Below are 20,775 nucleotides of genomic sequence, written 5' to 3' on the forward strand. Positions count from 1 at the left end.
CAATAAATAAAAGTGTGACTAAAACCCAAAAATATGGACAATTTTTAAATAACCCTCTTACAAGCTTAGAAAGTTGATAGAATAACAGGTTTTGCATTAGCATGAAGTTTCTGAAGGGTATGAAGTCTTAAACGCAAATGTCTGCCATTATTTTTTCACTTCACTCTTTAATGATTTGCCAGTAATTTTCTACCCCCCCCCCCCCACAATTTTATGAAAACCGGACCAAAATATGACGCAAAAATCTGGACATTCTACAAAAATCTGGACAGTTGAGAGGTATGTCTGGGATCCAGTACATATTAATCAATGTTATAATTACTTTTTGATATTCCATTACCATAATGTTTTGACATCACTACACAAATATATTTGAGGCATAGGTGCATATTTTCTCCACAGAATATCTCTTCCTTTTCTTTCTTCTTTACATGAACAATGTATTAATATTGAATAGTCATTTGAGTTTAATCTTATAATTTCACTATCTAATACATGTGTTTCATTCAAGAGCCAACCTAAGTTTAAATTATTTTTATTTATTTATTTTTTATTTTAAAGTACTTACTCAGGCTTCCCGCTGTATTACTACATTTGTATTTAAAGAAATAAATGTTTGTGCAACCATTATTTATTGGAAATACTGGGGAACGAACCTTTATTTACATATAAAGTAAATACAAATTTAAAGAATATTCTGGAATATAGTTACCAAGGAAAGAAACAAAAGGAAGGGACACATAAATGTGGGGCTTGTGAACAATGTAAATACATTTTGGAGACCCCCAAAGTGAGATTGGGCCCCTTCAGGATTGAGATCAACTTGGTATCTGGCTCTTGTACCACAACAGGTTTAGTTTATTTAGCCCTCTGTACGGTTTGCCAATGTTACTACATTGGAAAAACAGAAAGAAGGTTGAACCGTAGGATTTACGAACACTGTTATAGTGTTACCAAAATGGACGAGAAAAATGTCCTATACAAACATATTAAAAATAATCCTACTCATGGTTTTAAGTTTGGTATCCTGGAAATAGTTAGTAAGGATCCTAGAGGGGGGGATTGGACCAATAAGTTGCTTAGGGTAGAAACTAGGTGGCAACTTATGGTCAACGCAAGTGAATTCCCTGGTATTAATGATGCTATTAGTATTAAACCTGAATTGAGATACAGAGCTAACAAAATAAAATAAAATAATTTAAAGTATAATATTTTATTGAATTTTACCCCTTATAGTTTTTTAAGCATCACATTCTCATCTTTTTCTATGTGTTTTTATGTTTTTCATGTGTCATCAAATGATTTTTTAAATTTTTAAATAACTATATACATAAATTAATAACACTGTTTTTTAGAATTTAATGAGTTCATTAATTGATTAATTAATTGATCTAAGGTATAAAAGCTGAGTGATTTCAGTAAACCATTGTTCTGAGGAAGTCTATTTGACGAAAGCGCTTGACTATTTGTTATTTTATATAATAAAGTGTGTGAATAGTGTTCCATGATCGTAGCACCTTTCTTGTCTGTTGATTTCACGTGAGTGTACGGGGACTAGTTATCGGCTTGGAAGTGGTTTTCTTGGTTGCTGTTTCTTTTGCTGCTTCCCCACCTATGGTTATTTCTCTGTGATTTTTGGTGGATCCTGAGCCTACTAGACCCGTTATTGTCAACCGGTATGGAGGATAATCTACTTTCCCCGGTGTTCGAGGAGGACTTGGAATCGGTACACTTTCCCTGTGGTCAACCCATAAGGGGGAATAGTGATAACCTATACGACTTAATTTTAAATTTAACGGAGAAGGTGTCTGAACTGCAAGCAGCGGTTCAGAATATCCAAAATTCCCACGGTACAGTCCTCGATAGATCTGGGACTGGTGGTGGTGGGATAGGTAGAGAGGTAACACCACCGGTAGTGAATAAACCTCTTCCTGTTGGCGGTAGGAGTATGGAAGCCATCAATACGGGATTGACGCGTTTGGAGAGTATGGTTAATCGGTCGGAAGGATTGGGAAACCGAGTAGAACCCAGTGGAACTTTCATTGCACACGATGGATTTAAAGATTGGAGCAAGAAAGAACACGTCTTTTTTGGCAACAACAATCCAACTAACACGAACAGTATGGACAGCAGATTAGTGTGCCTTGAGACTAAAATGCACAAAGTACATGCATTACAATGTGATAACACATACTTAAAGGAATGTATTGCAAAGAGACGTGTCCCAAAAGGGCTGCGCACTTACAGGTTCCCAAATGGGGTAAAAAAGGGAGAACCTGAATGTGATGAACTGGTACAAATGTTCGATCGACATGGAATAGAATTAATGGAATTCATCTTAAAAATTAATAACAAAAAGATTAATGGACTTTTTGAAGAAATTGATGATGTCAATAATGTAATTCTTAATGATGTTTGTTATAATCAATATTCCTATCGATATAATGTTATTTTTGATAGGGTTGAAAATGAGGTGAATAACAACATCAGTAGGAAAAAGACAAAGCTTATGAGAGATGAATTCGAGTACAACAAAGGTTTGGCCTACCCTTTTCCTAAAGCCTATATGGAAGGAGTTAATTCTGGAGATAGTACTTACAGTCATACTGAAAATCCCCAGGGGAACCAAGGGGCTTACAGAAGTAATAATATAGACAATGAATATGATAATGAATACCCCCCACTTAGAAGATCCGAAAGGATCTATAATAGAAATCAAACAAGACAAGGGAAAGATTTTTTAGAAGCCAGGGGGGAGGGGGCCAAACAGAGGTACAGGAATCCGTCTTTCAGAAGGAAGAACAGTTACAATTAGATTATGCAATTCATGATGATTTAAGCACAGATGAGGACATTTTTAGCAATGATGGCATTGTTTATTCCTACAAGGGGTTCAAAATTTACAATTATGCACAGTTCCCTCTCAACAAAGAATTATTTTATTTATTTATGAAGGGTATGAAATTTGTTCCCTCCACTAAGGAGGATTGTAGTAAAACCTTACTGGATCTCAAGATTTTTATAAGGAAATTAAATCTGAAAATTCTAAACCAAGGAAGGTCTGACCAAGTTGCTAGGGTGACACCAATTATTCATAAGAGAAGTTGCTATAACCCCCCTTTAATACCCATTTTAAATTCCTTTGAAAACATTTGCACTCAAGAAATATATAAATTATTACAAACTAGTAAAAACAGGAAACGCAATCTTTCTTTTAAAGAAAGAAAATTAATGTTTGAATTACGTGACAATTCCGAGACTCGGTTTATGAAACCTGACAAGGGTGGAGGTATGGTCATTACCAGTGTAGAAGACTATAACAATACAATAACTGGTATGTTGAATGATGGGTCCAAGTACGAAATAATTTCTAGGAACGAAATCAACATTTGTTTTAGGAAAATTAAATTTATGTTGGAAGACTCCTTATTTCAAGGGGTCATTAATGAGGAAGAATATAACTTCCTCAATGTTGAACATCCTGTTATACCTATAGTATTTGGTATCCCAAAAACACACAAGGATATAAAGGACCCTCCCTATAGGCTCATTATATCCGCCCATAATAGTGTCACCTACACTATAGGTATTTATATTGATCGGATTGTGAGACAGGCCTTAACACTTATTCTACACATTTTAATCGATTCCTGGGATTTCTTGAGAAAAGTGAAAGACGAATGTTATAGTAATGAATTTTTTTGTGAAATCTTAGTGGGTCATACTAATTTAAGGGGGAGTGCCATTAATTTTATAATACAACTCATGGAGATTGTTTTAAAGAACAATTTTTTTACATTCCAAGGAGAATTTTATAGACAAATCAATGGGGTGGCCATGGGTAGTAGTTGCGCACCCATTTTTGCTAATTTAGTCATGTACCAGTGGGAGAAAAGATACGTTTTAAATTTGATATACAACAACAATTGGAATTTATATTTTAGGTTTTTGGACGACCTTTTTATTCTTTGGAAAAATGTAGAGTCGTTCCAGTCTTTTATGGAATACCTTAACCAAGTGTGTGATTATTTTAAATTTACAGGTAATGGCAATTCAAATGAGATTTCCTTTTTAGATGTTCAACTTTCCAAGGATTCTGAAACTAATAAATTTCAATCCAGAATCTTCAGAAAACCCACGTTTTCCAATGATTATTTGGAATACTCCAGTAACCACCCCCCATATATTAAACGAAATATTGTTAAAGGACAGATGGTGAGGGTGGTAAGGATGTGTTCCAAGATGGAATACGTAGAAGAGGAAACCAGATTGGTTATGGATATGTTCCTGAATAGGGGGTATCCATTGGACTTTTTGGAAGAAATTAGATACCAGGTCATGAGTGAATGGAAAAGTAGATATATTCCATTATTAGGGATGGGTGAGGAAGTCATGGAAAGAGACCCTAAAGATTTGAAGGATTTTACCCAGGCTATGGTTCTAACCTATGGGGAAACATCTGAAGAAGTAAAAAAGATTATCAAGAATAACTGGGTTATGTTTAAGGGGAACAAGGAAGTATTGGAAATACTGGGGAACGAACCTTTATTTACATATAAAGTAAATAAAAATTTAAAGAATATTCTGGAATATAGTTACCAAGGAAAGAAACGAAAGGAAGGGACACATAAATGTGGGGCTTGTGAACAATGTAAATACATTTTGGAGATCCCCAAAGTGAGATTGGGCCCCTTCAGGACTGAGATCAACTTGGTATCTGGCTCTTGTACCACAGCAGGTTTAGTTTATTTAGCCCTCTGTACGGTTTGCCAATGTTACTACATTGGAAAAACAGAAAGAAGGTTGAACCGTAGGATTTACGAACACTGTTATAGTGTTACCAAAATGGATGAGAAAAATGCCCTATACAAACATATTAAAAATAATCCTACTCATGGTTTTAAGTTTGGTATCCTGGAAATAGTTAGTAAGGATCCTAGAGGGGGGATTGGACCAATAAGTTGCTTAGGGTAGAAACTAGGTGGCAACTTATGATCAACGCAAGTGAATTCCCCTGGTATTAATGATGCTATTAGTATTAAACCTGAATTGAGATACAGTGTTTTTATGTTTTTCATGTATCATCAAATGATTTTTTAAATTTTTAAATAACTATATACATAAATTAATAACACTGTTTTTTAGAATTTAATGAGTTCATTAATTGATTAATTAATTGATCTAAGGTATAAAAGCTGAGTGATTTCAGTAAACCATTGTTCTGAGGAAGTCTATTTGACGAAAGCGCTTGACTGTTTGTTATTTTATATAATAAAGTGTGTGAATAGTGTTCCATGATCGTAGCACCTTTCTTGTCTGTTGATTTCACGTGAGTGTATGGGGACTAGTTATCGGCTTGGAAGTGGTTTTCTTGGTTATTGATAACATGATGCTTCATGAGGTATGTGGGTGTGTGGTTACTGAGACTGTCAGGAAGACAGCCAGTTTTGTAGGAGTGAGGATCCATGCTAACTAGTATCCAATCAAGGATGGTATGTTTGTTGGGGTTTTTATTTATATGAGTGGAAGACTGTATTTGTTGAGAGAAACCACTAGGTTTATGTGTAAGTCTGGGTGTTCCTTAGTACAGGATAGCCCATTAATATTAAAGTCACCAAGGATAATGGTTTCTTGGGGTAGAGAAAGATTGGCCCAGTTCAGGAGGTTTTCTAAGGGAGGTATATTTTGGCCCGGAGGGAAATAGCAACCAATAACATTTTATGAATCCCATATGTCACTATTATATTATTATTATCCATATCATTTTGTATTTCTTTTCATAACCATTCTTTATTGATCCACGCTAGTTATAATACATGACATTACTGTATTAAAATGACTGTCTTTCATTGTGTTATATAAACTGAAAGTTATGATCAGATAAAGGGCATGAGATTACTTTTACTTTTTTTAATTTTGAGCATGTCATTATATCAGGTCTAGGAATTCGATATTGTGTCCTGAATGTATATGAATAAGAGCAAAAATATTGAATCAGAATTAAAAAATGTAATAATACCTTTTAGAGTCATTAATTTTATACTGTTTCTAAGGGCTTTTGCAGCAGCTGAAATTTTTGGTAGAATATTTGCACTCATATCGCCTGTAACTAATATACAACTGAAATCTCATCCAAGAAGAATACTTCCTTTTGTATTTATAGTCAAACATATCTAAATATTTTCAGTATATTGAGCCCCAAGACCTGGGATCATACCTCTCAACCCCTTAGAGCAAGAAATCTGTCAAAACAATAAATAAAAGTGTGACTAAAACCCAAAAATATGGACAATTTTTAAATAACCCTCTTACAAGCTTAGAAAGTTGATAGAATAACAGGTTTTGCATTAGCATGAAGTTTCTGAAGGGTATGAAGTCTTAAACGCAAATGTCTGCCATTATTTTTTCACTTCACTCTTTAATGATTTGCCAGTAATTTGCTAAAGCCCCCCCCCCCCACCACAATTTTATGAAAAACGGACCAAAATATGACGCAAAAATCTGGACATTCTACAAAAATCTGGACAGTTGAGAGGTATGTCTGGGATCCAGTACACATTAATCAATGTTATAATTACTTTTTGATATTCCATTACCATAATGTTTTGACATCACTACACAAATATATTTGAGGCATAGGTGCATATTTTCTCCACAGAATATCTCTTCCTTTTCTTTCTTCTTTAAATGAACAATGTATTAATATTGAATAGTCATTTGAGTTTAATCTTATAATTTCACTATCTAATACATGTGTTTCATTCAAGAGCCAACCTAAGTTTCAGTTATTTTTATTTATTTATTTTTTATTTTAAAGTACTTACTCAGGCTTCCCACTGTATTACTACATTTGTATTTAAAGAAATAAATGTTTGTGCAATCATCATTATATTTATTTCATATTACTCTGTTTCTGAACTATAGTTAGTGCAAGAAAAAGAATGAATTACAACATACTGAGCAGTTTACTTTATCATACATATACATTTAAACTCTTATGAAAAGACACACTTAAAAACACATTAATGAAGCACAAAATATCTGCCCCTTCCTCTTCTTATCTTCACAAGAAATGAATAATTGATTAAGAGATGTGAAATATATAGTTCAGTCAAGATAATACCTGAGTTTCTGTGGACATCCAAGGTGTGAAGTATCATTTCTCCCTCACTTTTAGGCTCAGGAAAGAAAACAGAGATGGATAGTTTGGCTTAAAATAAACTTGGATAGCCCTTTAAGCACAAGGACTAGTTCTCAAAGAAACCCTGATTCTGTGGAAAATGAGATAACAGCTTGCGATCAGAGCAATCAGTAAAACAGTTTTCCATGTTAAAAATCACAACTCAGCCAGATTAGCTAGTTCAAATGGAGCAAGTGTTAGCTGTGCTACCACAAACTTAGATTCCAAGCAAAGGTCACCAGTTTTCTTGGATGCCTCTTATGCAAAATCCCTTTAAAAACACTTTTACATGAGAATGCACTGAAAGTGGAGGAACCATGGGCAGACAAGCCGAAATGTGATAAATGAACCTTGACAGAGGAGTAAGAAACACCATAGGACAGTCACTCACACAAATATTGAAAAACCACAGAAACCCTAGCCAGCCCTGAATGGGTGGTGGTTATGCTGACACCAACTAGAAAACCTTTTCCACTTGCTAATATATGATTTTCTAGTAACAGGCTTTCTTGCCTCCATTAGTAAATACTAAAGGGAAATAAGACCCTATCATTCAGGACGTCAGTTGAAGTTAATATGGGTCGGAGTGTATTAAACACCTCTGATCTTCTGTGAGTAGATCCATTCTGTGACAAAACTTGTGACAATTTCCTCTGGCCATTTCTAAAAGAAGAGAGAACCACTGTTGCCTGGGCTAGAAGGGAGTCATCACAATGATCTTGGGAGATTCCTTCTGAATCTTCAGAAGTATACTGTATATCAGTGTAAAAAACATACTCAAACATTCCTTTCAAGGTAAGGAAAAGACATCTGTCTTCCAGGTCTTCTTGCATGGAGTCCTGGAGCAAAATCTTGCCAGCTGATCAGAAAGTAAGCAGATAGGTCTACTTGAGGAGCTTCCACAGATAGATCAAATCTTGGAAGAACCCCTGACTGAGTTTCCATTTGTGACGGTCTGCCCTTACCCTGATCAGCTTATTTGCGACACAGTTTTGATCTTTTGGATTGTAGGATGCCTGTAGAGTGAGACTGTGTTGTGAAGCTGCATCTCAAGCTAACATGGCTACTCTGCAAAGGGTGTAAAACCTAGTTTCCTCTTGCTTGTTGATGTAGCAAATGACTGTGGTACTGTCTGTAACAACTTAAAGAGGTCAGTGGGAACAAAGATGATTCAGAGAAATTGAGTGCCTTAATCAGTGCAAGCATCTCTTTCATGTTTATGTGCTTGTGTCTGTCTTTGGTGTCCTGCACACCTTGCAGTTTTATCCCTCCTGAAACTGCTCCTCAAGCAAAGTCTGAGGTGTCTTTGGTGACTGACTGCTTTGTAGTATGGAGAGATAAAGGCAGACCTGGATTTAGGGAAATGTTCTGTCTACATCAAGTGAATTCTATTCTGACAAACCCCAGCACTGAGATTTGATAAGACAAAGGACGTTGGTGCTGGTACCCAAGAGACTTCAGATACCATTGTATCTTTCTCATGTGGAGTGTGTCATGAGACACATAGATGCCATGAGACCCAAAATCCTGAGATATTCCCTCACAGTGATTGAAGTCTGAGTGGAAAACCTTAGAAATACATCTAAATATAGATCGGGTCTTTTTCTCCAGAAGAAAAGTTCCTTGAACTTCTTTAAAATGAGGTGTCAAAAATACTTTTTGAATGTTCTCTTGGAATCCCAGCTTGTATAAGAGATATTTTACCTAAATGAGATATTCATGACACTTTGAAAAAGACTCTGTAAAAGATAAGCAAGTCATCTAAATATAGATCTAAATATAGCAAAATGTGGACACCCTCTAGCCTGCAATGAGCTATAACTCAAGCTAGATACTTTGTGAACACTGTTGGTGCCATGGATAGTCCAAATGGTGAGGCAGACAACTGATAATGTTATTTAGACACAAAAACAAATAAGAAAAGTCTGAAGTCTGGATGAATAGGGATATGATGATAAGCATCTTTCAAATATCGTGTTACTAGGAAACTTAAATGAGTAAGTAAAGGTAACAGTTTGTAAATTGACAGCATTTTGAACTTGGGCACTATCACACATAGGTTTAGGAAATAAGCATTTTCTTTCTTTGTCTCTAAAAACAACCTTGAAAAAAAACTTTTTCAACTAGGGAAGGAAGAACTGGTTCAATCACTTCCTGATACTGCATGTGTTGAAGAAAAGGATGAAACAGAGAAGTGTGGTCTGGTGGTTGAGGAGTTAGCCCCTGGAAAGCAGGGATTTCCTTCCCACTCTCATCTGTAACTTTGAAGATTGATCTTCAGAACTTATATGTATGAAACTACCAAAGAAGAGAAAAATGGAAGTTCAGACTTTCTGGATGGGAAAAGAGACTGCCAGGGTGGGAAGGGGGAACAAGGTGCTTTAAATAGTCATTCTGACTGGTTGGACAGTCCTTGGTTTTGAGTTCCTGAATTCTTTCAAGAACCCCACTGCCATTTCTTCTTAAATGTGTTTATCTGCATTTGGGTGACACTGTTTATTTTGTTTTTTGCTGCAACTGGATCAAGGGTTAGAGAATCCCTTAGGAAATTTGGGAAAGGGGGCTGAAAAATATTACTGATTCCCCCTATCAATTTACCTCTTTTATCACACTTTTTGATAACCTCAACAACAGAGGAAACAAAAACTAAATCTTTGCTTAAAAAAGAATTTAAAATCTCATTTTTCACATCATCCAGGATGTTCTGAAACCACAGCCAAGCAAACCTCAAAGCAGTACTAGTGGCCACAGCACTGGAAGAAGTATTGACCGAGTCCTACACATACTGAATGAAATGTAACCTGCATAATGGAAGAAACTAAATTATACAAAGCAAATTTTTCCTTCCAAGAAGAAAATGCAGACAAAACATTTCTCATACTTTCACAATTAGCCAAAATAAACTTTAACATATGAGCCTGACAATTCAAAATGCAGAAACACATGCTTTTCCCCCTATACTTATCAATAACCTATCCAGTTGTGTCATAAGAGTAGGATTGGAATTAAATGTTTAGCAGCTGTAAGATTAACTAAAGCTATAGCTGTTGGGTCAGATTTGGGATCAGTGTATAAAAACTTAAAAGACTGGGGAACATTATACATTTTGTCTGCCTTTCTAGGGGCAGAGGGCTATCACAAAAATTGTAGGTAGTGACACACACCTCCTCCAAAGAGAAAGAACTTGAAGAATGAGTGAAAGTTCCAAAAATTCCTTCTGTAACAGCTCATAGTATTTCTTGAGGAATTAAGAAACCTTAGTGTTCTCCCGCTGAGAACACTAACACATTCTGGAAATACTCTCAAAGAGAAACCCACACAGGGAAAATCATAAACTGAGCTTTCCTATGAGTCAAAATTGGAAACTTGAGGAGAAAACCCTGTATCTGTCATAAAATAATATATATATTCCCCATTCTGAAGGAAGTATGTGCCTCTTTGAAATTGATTACTTGTATAGATCTGAGATTCTGGGACTGCATACCTATCTGCTGACCTCACAAGACCCAAATATAGTGAAAGTTTTAAAACAAAAGGAGAATAAGTCTAAGATGACTTCCCTGCTTAGTTTAATAGAGGCATATCAGCATCAAGCAGGAATGGAAATCAAACCAGAAGTAGGTAAAAGTCAAGCAGCAGCTGAATGTGTCAAAAAACAAAAGAAAGAATACAAGGTGAAGCATCAGATGAGAAGGCAAGAAATGTAAAAAAATGTATAAATATAGTTGCAAGTATATAAAACTTTTGGAACAACCGCATGTTGATCAGGATCTAATGCAGGAATGGTTAAGGAGAGGTGAATTTAAACCAAAAGATGAAAGTTTAATGCTGGTGGCCCAATATAATGGACTACAGTATGTAAATGTTTGTTTACACAGTCCATTACACTTGAGAGAAACGGACAAATGTAGGTTTTGTAAAAGAGAATTGGAAACAGCCACACATCTTATTGCTGGTTGTGATATACCAATAGCAGAAGCCCTGTATACTGAAAGGCATAATAATGTGGCAAGACTGTTGCACTGGGGATTTGTTGCACTGGGGATTGTGCAATCATTATGATACTGACGTGGCTGAAAACACACTGGAAACATGAGCCACAAAGCATTATTATAGAAAATGATGATCTTTATATTACATGTGATCACCCATTACCAACAGTTCAAAAAATAGATGCAAGAAAAGCAGATATAGTAGTCCATGAAAAGAAGACAAAAGTAGCATTAATCACTGAAATTGCTACACCCAGTGACTATAGCGTTTTATATAAAGAGAGACACAAAGTCATAAAATACCTGGATTTGCAGGCAGAAATGAGGTAAATGTGGAAGAAGGATATCCAAACAGTTCCAAGGGTAGTAGGAACAATGGGTATTATAAAAAGGAATCTACAATCATACTTAGATATGTTCCTGGTATAAATAAATCCATATGAATTACAGAGGAAGTCATTACTGGGCACATTGCGGGTGCTGTGAAGAACACTTCTGGTTAACATCAAAGATTGAAATAATACTAATTTCATGAAATTTAATCATACGTAAACTCCATTCCCGTCATGGTATTACAAACCCAAAAGACTTGGAGGAGTTAAAAAAAGAGTCTGAAAAAGAAAGATGGACATATGAAAGAAAAAAAGATTTAATATGGTGCAATATTTATGCAAAGAAGAAAGCAAAACAAAGCAAAACTAATCAATAGAAAAAGAGCAGCACCAAAGATATTTGTAGGGAAATACAGGCAAAGGCATCCAGGCATGGAACATTTTACAATACAAAAAATAAGAAAACAAAGATAAAAAGCAGAAAAGAAAATTAGTACTGGAGAAGTTAATGAAATAGAAATTGAGGTTATGGATTACTTGTGAAGTGAAGGATTTAATGAAGAAAATTTAACTCAGATGACATCTCAGCAGGATACAGAAATGGATGTTTAAACTATGGAGAAACCAGTGGAGCGAGAAGCATCTGATCAGTTGCTGTATGAAGCTACCTTGCAGCATTCCATGAGAAACTAGTGCAAACATTCAGTTGGAGTTGGACAGCAAGGGAAAGAACAGGAAACTGTGGCAACTCTGATGCAGTCAATGTTGTATAGTGATAATGCCAGTGAGTTCCCATATGAAAGAGCAACAGATGACGCAGGATGAAACTGAAGAGAATGTGGAACAAGAAGATGCCTATAGAATGCTCGCAGGAAATGGAAAACAAAGAATGTGCCCTCAGTTTAGAAGAAAATGATTTAGGAGAAAAGTTGACTGATTTAATAAACATGGGCAGACATATTAACATAAATGAAAGAAATAGACTACAGAAGATCACTAAAACCCAAAAAGTTAGAAGTTTGATAAAACAAATGAAATCAGTAATTAGGTTTGTCCATAGAGATTCAGGCTGCTTTTGCACATTTATCAAGACCAAATGACTTTCTTATATCATCTGAAAAAGTTTTGACAACCTGCAATTGTGCTTTCAGTTACACATGTTTAAGCACTGTTTTATCCATGAATGTGGGATACTATCAAATGATTTTTTGTAGTCAATCCATACCATACTTAGATTCTTCCCCTTTTTTATAATTCTCCACTATGACTTTATTTAACAACAAATTATCCTTTGTTCCATATGACTTTCTTTTATTGCCCTTTTGTTCTATTTTCATAATTGAGTTTTCTTCTAAATGATTATAAACTCTGTCAGCATCAATTCCCATGTATAGTTTATACATCGTCAGAAGGCAAGTTATTTGTCTATAATTTTTAGGGTAGCTTGCAGCTTCACTCAAGTAGGAACATTGTTTTTCCTGTTGCTAGCCAGGTTGCTGTCTGTTCTGGGTGCACATATAAATAGTTCTTACTCATGGCAAAATCTTTGTGCAAAGAACTTTTAATCAAAAGTTAGGTATTGCATCTGGGCCTGGGTTTTTTAATTAGAGGTTTTTCTTAACTTTGTTTAAATCTCTCTGGCTGTTACTTCATCCCATTTCATATCCTGTACCTTTAAACTTCTTATTCTTTCTTTTACTTCTTCTGTCCATTTAGCATCTTTGTTATGTTCCACAGGATCTTCATAGATACTTCTACAAAATGTATCTGTTTCTTTTTTTTTTTGGTTGTCTTTCAATTCATTTTACCTTGTTTCCCAGTTCTCTATAAAACCTTTATGGTCATCAATAAATTGCTTATTTTGGACTTTTCCTTTATATTTATCTGTGTATCTTCTATGTTTTTCCGACTGTGCTGAAATTTTTAGTTTCTTATTTCCGATAGTGCATCATAGATCCTGGTCTGTTCTAATACTGTGCATTGCTTTTATCACAGCTATCTTTCTTAGTACTTTTGCTGATCTATTCCCTCTTTTATAGTCTTCTAACAGTGTCACGTCTTGTCTTAATTGCTTTATAATTTTCTCTGTTCGATACTTCCATGATGGTATTCAATTTCTCCCCTTCCTTTCCCTCACTACTCTATGTTCTTGTGGTAGAACTTTATCAGTTATTAATTTAGCTGCACTGTAGTATATCCTGTTTACTTCTGTTATAGCGCATGGATATCTATGAACAGTCCTAATTACTGTGTTCATTTGTTTTATCAGACTTCTAACATTTTGGGTTTTATTGACCTTCTGCAGTCTATTTCTTTCACTGATCTTAATATCTGTCGGTTAAATCAAACAACTCTTCTCTTAGCTCATTTTCTTCCAAAGTGAGGGCACATCCCTTGTTTTCCATTTCTATAGCATCTTCCTGTGACACATTCTTTTCAATTTCATCCTGTTCCATCCATTGCGCTTTCATATGGGAACTCACTGGTTTATCACTCCTCAACATTGACTGCATCAGAGTTTCCACAGTTTCCTGTTCCTTCCCTTGCTGTCTAGCTTCAAGTGAACGTTTATACTGGTTTCCTGTGGAAGGCTCCAAAACATCTTGATATGGCACCTGACCAATTGCTTCCTACTCCCCTGGTTTCCCCTTAATTTGCATAGCCATTGCTCCATCCTGTTGTGGTGCTTTCTGAATTAGATTTTCTACACTGAATCCTTCACTTTGCGGTACTCCATAACCTCAATTTCTATTTCTTTAACTTCTCCATTACTAATCTCCTTTTCTATTTTTCCTCTTTGTCTCATTTTTTTTTTTATTGTAAAGTTTTCCATGTCTGGATTCCTTTGCCTGTATTTCTCTTCAAATATCTTTGTTGCAGCTCTTTTTGTATTGGTTACGTTTGCATTCTCTTTTGCATAAATATGACACCATACTGAATCTCTTTTTCTTTCCCATGCCCATATTTCTTCTTCAGATGTCTCCTGATCTTCCTGCTTCTCCTTACTTTGGGGACTCACTACACCATGCTGTGATATAACCTGTGTTAGACCCTTCTACACCAATTCCTTCACTTCGCAGGCACTCCATAACTTCAACTTCCATTTTTTAACTTCTATTTTACTGATCTTCTTTTCTACATTCCATCTTTGTGATATTACTTTTTTTATTGTGAAATTTTCCATATCTGGATGCCTTTGCCTGTATTTCTCTTCGAATATCTTTGGGGATGCCTTCTTTATATTGATTAACTTGGCTTTTTCTTTGCATAAATATTGCACCATATCAAATCTCTCTTTCTTTCCCATGTCCATATTTCTGTTTTATACTTTTCAAATATCTCTAGGTTTTGTTGTTTATATTTTCGCACTTCCTCAGATGCTTCTTTTTCCAAACAGATCAGAGTTTCTTGATCTATATACTGTTTATCAAAAATCTATTTTATTAATGAACACATATTTTCATTTGAAGCTTCTGACAGTTTTTCCTGTGGAAGTATTTTTCTTTCATCTAATTTCTCTCTTAATCATTTTGTATATCTTGTGTCTGGAAATTCTGTTTTTTTTTTTTTTTTTTTTGCATAATAGTAACAATACATAACATCTTTCTTATCCTCAATAGTCCACTTTATTGTCTCTATGGCTCATCTTTAGCCTATCAGTTTTTGTGATTTTTGTGGACTACTACTTCCTTCTACAATGGGGGGCATCCTCCCCCTGGGCCTGGCATGGCCCCATTGTAGGGGTGTTTCTGTATTTTGAGGATTCTACACAGTCATCTTTTCCACTCCTGGCTCCAGTGTACCTACCAGGACTGGGCACGTTTTTTCTTCTAAACATGCCATTTTGAACCATTTGGAAAAAAAATGTGTATTTAATATTTTAGGTGGTGTTTCCCTGCAACATTCAGAAAGCCTTTTTGGTGAAACCCTGGGTTTGTTGTAAGAGCACTCTGATTTTTTTGGTATTAATAAACAAGGTATTTTTCACCATATGAGTGCTGGAATGGGTTTGATACATACAGCTGGAATGTTCCGGTCATTTGTTTGTTCCTGTTGTGCAGTTGTACCATGTGTGTGTGTGTGTGTGTGTGTGTGTGTGTGTGTGTGTGTGTAGATATTATATTTATATATATAATGTATATATATATAAATGTGTGTGTGTGTGTGTGTGTGTGTGTGTGTGTATATATATATATATATATATATATATATATATATATATATATATATATATATATATGGTTCCCATTCAGAAGCCTGAAACATCATAAGCCTGAAAATCAAAATCCTGAAACCAAAAGCCTGAAAATTCAGAATCCTGAAAACTCAAAATCCTGAAAGCCCAAAATCCTGAAAGCCCAAAATCCTGAAACTCAAAATCCTGAAAACACAAATAATGCTAATATGTCACTATAAAGACACTAATATCTACCAACTGACCCTGACCCTAACCCTAACCCTAAGGCAGTGGCGGCTGGTGACTTCAAATCACAGGGGGGCTGCAGGAGACAGCTGAATGGGTGGGGCCAAGGGGAGGGGGGTGTGGTCAACCAGAAAGGGGAGGAGCTATGCACAAAACCACAAAAAACTAACTTTAATTAAATACGCTGCCCTGGGTGGCAAACCATCATTATGAAAGTCCAATCAAGACAAAAATAAGTGTAGAAGAATAAAAATATTTCAATGCATTGGCTGCATGACAGCTTACTTAATATCTAGATGGAAACAAAAGGTTGTGAGGCATGAAAAAATAAATTACTTTTTAAATACATTACTGGAATGCCAGTCAAAATCAAGTATAAGAAAACCAGAAGCACTCAACTCAAACCACTTCTCCTTGCACTGCAGTCCTAATTATAATATATTCAGCTTTATTAAAGTACCAAGTAACATGCTGAAAGTAGAAATCTATGTGATGCCCCCACTTGTAAAAATGTTTCTTATCCAAAAAGACCTGCTGCCTGACAACTTGTTTCATGGGGAAAACATGATAAAAGTAAAAATGAAAAGCAAACAAGAAACAAGCTCAAGATACATTGCTTAAAGGATTACTGTACAGGTTATGGACCACACATGATTGGCATTCTGTTTAGTTTACGGGTAAAGTCTGTAGAGATGACTGGAAGTCTCCAACAAGTGTAATGAGCTTTTAAAAATAATGGAATCCTGTCCTTTAATACCCAAGGCTTATACATTATGTAGTCAAGTATTCTCTGCATGGCAACAACAGAAAGGCTTTCAATGTTGGCAATTCTTTAACAGTATGCTTATTAAAGCTTACTTGCATCTTACGATCTCAGACAAGCTTACCTTATGGTCATTAAAGCATTGCTACTTAAAAACACAGAGCAACAGGCACTTTGAGTAATAAGCATAAATCAACAGTACAAAAATATGACAGAAACCAAACCATTCTGCAAAATCAAGGACAGATGAAAAGCCACTGTAGTACTTATGCAGTGTGTCCTCCCCATCCAAGGTAGATACAACTACTCCTTGCCTTGCTTGGACACATCCAGAGTCACTACATGGGGGAGTGGGGTGCAACAAGCATGTCACAATTTGAAATCTCTCTGGCTGACTGTGATGGCCCTGACACATTTGTCATACCTCTCAACCTCAAGAGCAAGAAATCTGGACAAAGCCATACACAGAAGTGGGACAAAGGCCCAACAATAAGGACAATTTTTAAGTATTGCTCTAATAAACTAAGAAAGATAATAGAATAGGTCTTGCATTAGTATGAATTTTCTGAAGGGTATAAAATCTGAAACTCATATGTCTGTCATTTTCTAACTTCAGTCTTTAGTGATGTCACTAATTTGCCAAAAAACACAATTTTATGAAAAATGGACAAAAACGTGATGCAAAAATATAAAATAGACACACAATACAGCTGCTACCTGTCAAAGAAGGGACACTTTAATATTAGTACTGCTACCTTGAGCAGCTGACAAAATATAAAAGAATCTACATGCATTTCAAGTAATCTATAACTTTGATTATTACAGTTATTTCTTAATTGTAAACCCTCCATGTTTTCTTCCAAAATTGCTATTTTGCGGAGGGATTATAAGGGGGAAGAGCAACATTTTGAGCCAAAAATTGTGGACAGTTGAGAGGTTGGCTATGCCTAATTCTATAAAGCAATTTATTTGCATGTACCTCTCAACCTGTTAATGCAGTAAATCTGAACAAGGCCAAATATATTGGGGGCACATATAAACAGTACTAAAAATTGCTCTTGTATAAATTGAGACAGTTGATAGAACAGCTCTTACTTTAACATGCATTTTTCTGAAGGTTATGAAGTCTGAAACTTAGAGTGACTTCTGGCAAATCATTTAGGAATTAAAACTACAAATTTTATGAACAAACCAAAAATAAGAAGCAAAAATCTAATAATTCTTTGAAAATCTGGACAGTTGGGAGGTATAGTTCAGCTGGGCCTGTCTGAGTTTGCTGCCATTCCCCCCCTGACAAAATAATGGTTGAATGGAGCCTCTGCAGCCATTCCAATGAACCATTATACTTGGCTATTTCACTCCATTTACCATAAACACTAATGTGCATACTGCTTTACTTCTATGATGAGTTGGACTTCATTTGAAAGTTTTATTTTGTAGTTTACAGCACAAACACTAAGTCATCTGTTAAACAAAGCAATGCAGTCTCACAATGAAAACTTAGCTTTAAAACTTCTCTGCCCTTGAAACTCACATTCATTGAAACAGCATTGAAACCCACATTCAAAGAAAATACATTTTGCCAGTGGCAGATAAAGATTAATTTTGGGCTGTTTTCAATCATAGGCTCCTTGCATATGAAACATACATGTGCTCTTTGATACACCTTCCTCATTGTACTAAAATTATATTCCTTGTACAATACAGTACACTTGTTACAGGATGTTTTAAATTTGTTTTGAACTTTTTTTCCAGTAAGCAATGAAACAAACCATATGCACCCATAATGGCAAAACTGCCCAGTTGAGAACATTTATCATAAAAAAGTCTACTCAGACTTCCACAGTCCACCATTATTAGTAAATATACACAATTCCACAGTCCGCCATTATTAGTAAATATGCACAATTCCACAGTCCACCATTATCAGTAAATATGCACAATTCCACAGTCCACCATTATCAGTAAATATGCACAATTCTACAGTCCACCTTTATCAGTAAATATGCACAATTCTACAGTCCATTATCAGTAAATATGCACAATCTCTGAAGTCAGTCATCTAAATAATTCCACATTAAAGAAATCTGTAACTAATGAAGTGGTTGCTGCTAGCAATCACCTTTATATTTCATGGTTTCATCGAAATATAAAGTGTCTGTTGCCCTCAGGAATAAATTGTCTATATTACATTAAAAATGATAAGCTAGTAATAATATTGCAAGAGGAAATGGATGGCAAACTGATAACGAACTCTTAGTTAGTATCTTCACCAAGGAGAACATTCTCAGTACGGCAGCATCTACCCCTAGTGGGAGTAGAACCCACAACCTTCTGCATCAAAAGCAAGTACACAGCCTGTTGTGCTATAGTATTAACTTGGCAAAGCACTAAACTTCTATTCCCTGCAGCTCTCAGTTCCTTGTAAAATCTACTCAATACTCAACTGCATCTCAACTGCAGCTCAAGAAAACTGGAAAAAGCCAAAATGTATTGGGGGTCAAAAGCCCAAAACAGGGACACATTAAACATTGCTTGTATAATCTTGGAAAGTTGCTAGAATAAAATGTTGTGTTGCCACCATATATTTTACCGCCAAGGTCCCTGAGCAAAAAACAGTCAGAGTAACATACCACTACGCCACATCAGCTGCTTTGTAAAGAGAGGAAGACTGAAACTTAAATGGCTATCATTTAGTGAATTCAGTTCTCACCATAGCTGTCAACCTCTTAGTACAAAACACCTGGACAAACCCAGTAATGAGGAAGCCCTCAAACATATTCAGTGAATTCAGTTCTTGCCATAGCTGTCAACCTTAGCACAAAAACCTGGACGAAGCCAATAATGGGGGAATACAGTCCCAAAAATAGGGACAAATTTAAAATATTCATCTTATAAACTTTGAAAATTGCTAAAAAAAAAAAAGGTTGTGCTACTATGTATTCTGAAGAACATGAAGTTGGAAATTCAAATGTCGGTCAATTTTACTGCGGACAGAACAAAAACAATTTTCAGCAGAGACGCAGGGATTAAAACTGCAGACACATCTTTGTAAAATGGCAGGGCACCAGAGCAAATCCACACAAACACAGGCAGGAGATGCACACTCCACACAGAAGCCACCCCAACCAAGAATCAAACCAGAAAACCTATAGCTGTGAGGCAACAATACTACCACCGCACCATCAATTATGCAAGGAATTAAACATTCAGAAACCTGAAGTCTGAAATTCAAATGCCTGTCAATTTTACTGCGGACAGAACAAAAACTATTTTCAGCAGAGACGCAGGGATTAATACTGCAGACATGTCTTTGTAAAATGGCAGGGCACCAGAGCAAATCCACACAAATACAGGGAGGAGATGCAGACAGAAGCCACCCCAACCAAGAATCAAACCAGAAAACCTATAGCTGTGAGGCAACAATACTATCATTGCACCATCAATTATGCAAGGAATTAAACATTCAGAAACCTGAAGTCTGAAATTCAAATGCCTGTCAATTTTACTGCGGACAGAACAAAAACAATTTTCAGCAGAGACGCAGGGATTAATACTGCAGGCACGTCTTTGTAAAATGGCAGGGCACCAGAGCAAATCCACACAAATACAGGGAGGAGATGCAGACAGAAGCCACCCCAACCAAGAATCAAACCAGAAAACCTATAGCTGTGAGGCAACAATACTATCACTGCACCATCAATTATGCAAGGAATTAAACATTCAGAAACCTGAAGTCTGAAATTCAAATGCCTGTCAATTTTACTGCGGACAGAACAAAACAATTTTCAGCAGAGACGAGGGATTAAAACTGCAGACACATCTTTGTAAAATGGCAGGGCACCAGAGCAAATCCACACAAACACAGGCAGGAGATGCAGACTCCAAACAGAAGCCACCCCAACCAAGAATCAAACCAGAAAACCTATAGCTGTGAGGCAACAATACTACCACCGCACCATCAATTATGCAAGGAATTAAACATTCAGAAACCTGAAGTCTGAAATTCAAATGCCTGTCAATTTTACTGCGGACAGAACAAAACCAATTTTCAGCAGGGATTAAAACTGCATACACGTCTTTGT

This window comes from Protopterus annectens, chromosome 7.part0 (assembly GCF_019279795.1).
Source record: "Protopterus annectens isolate FY-2018-M chromosome 7.part0, PAN1.0, whole genome shotgun sequence".
Taxonomy (NCBI): Eukaryota; Metazoa; Chordata; order Ceratodontiformes; family Protopteridae; genus Protopterus; species Protopterus annectens.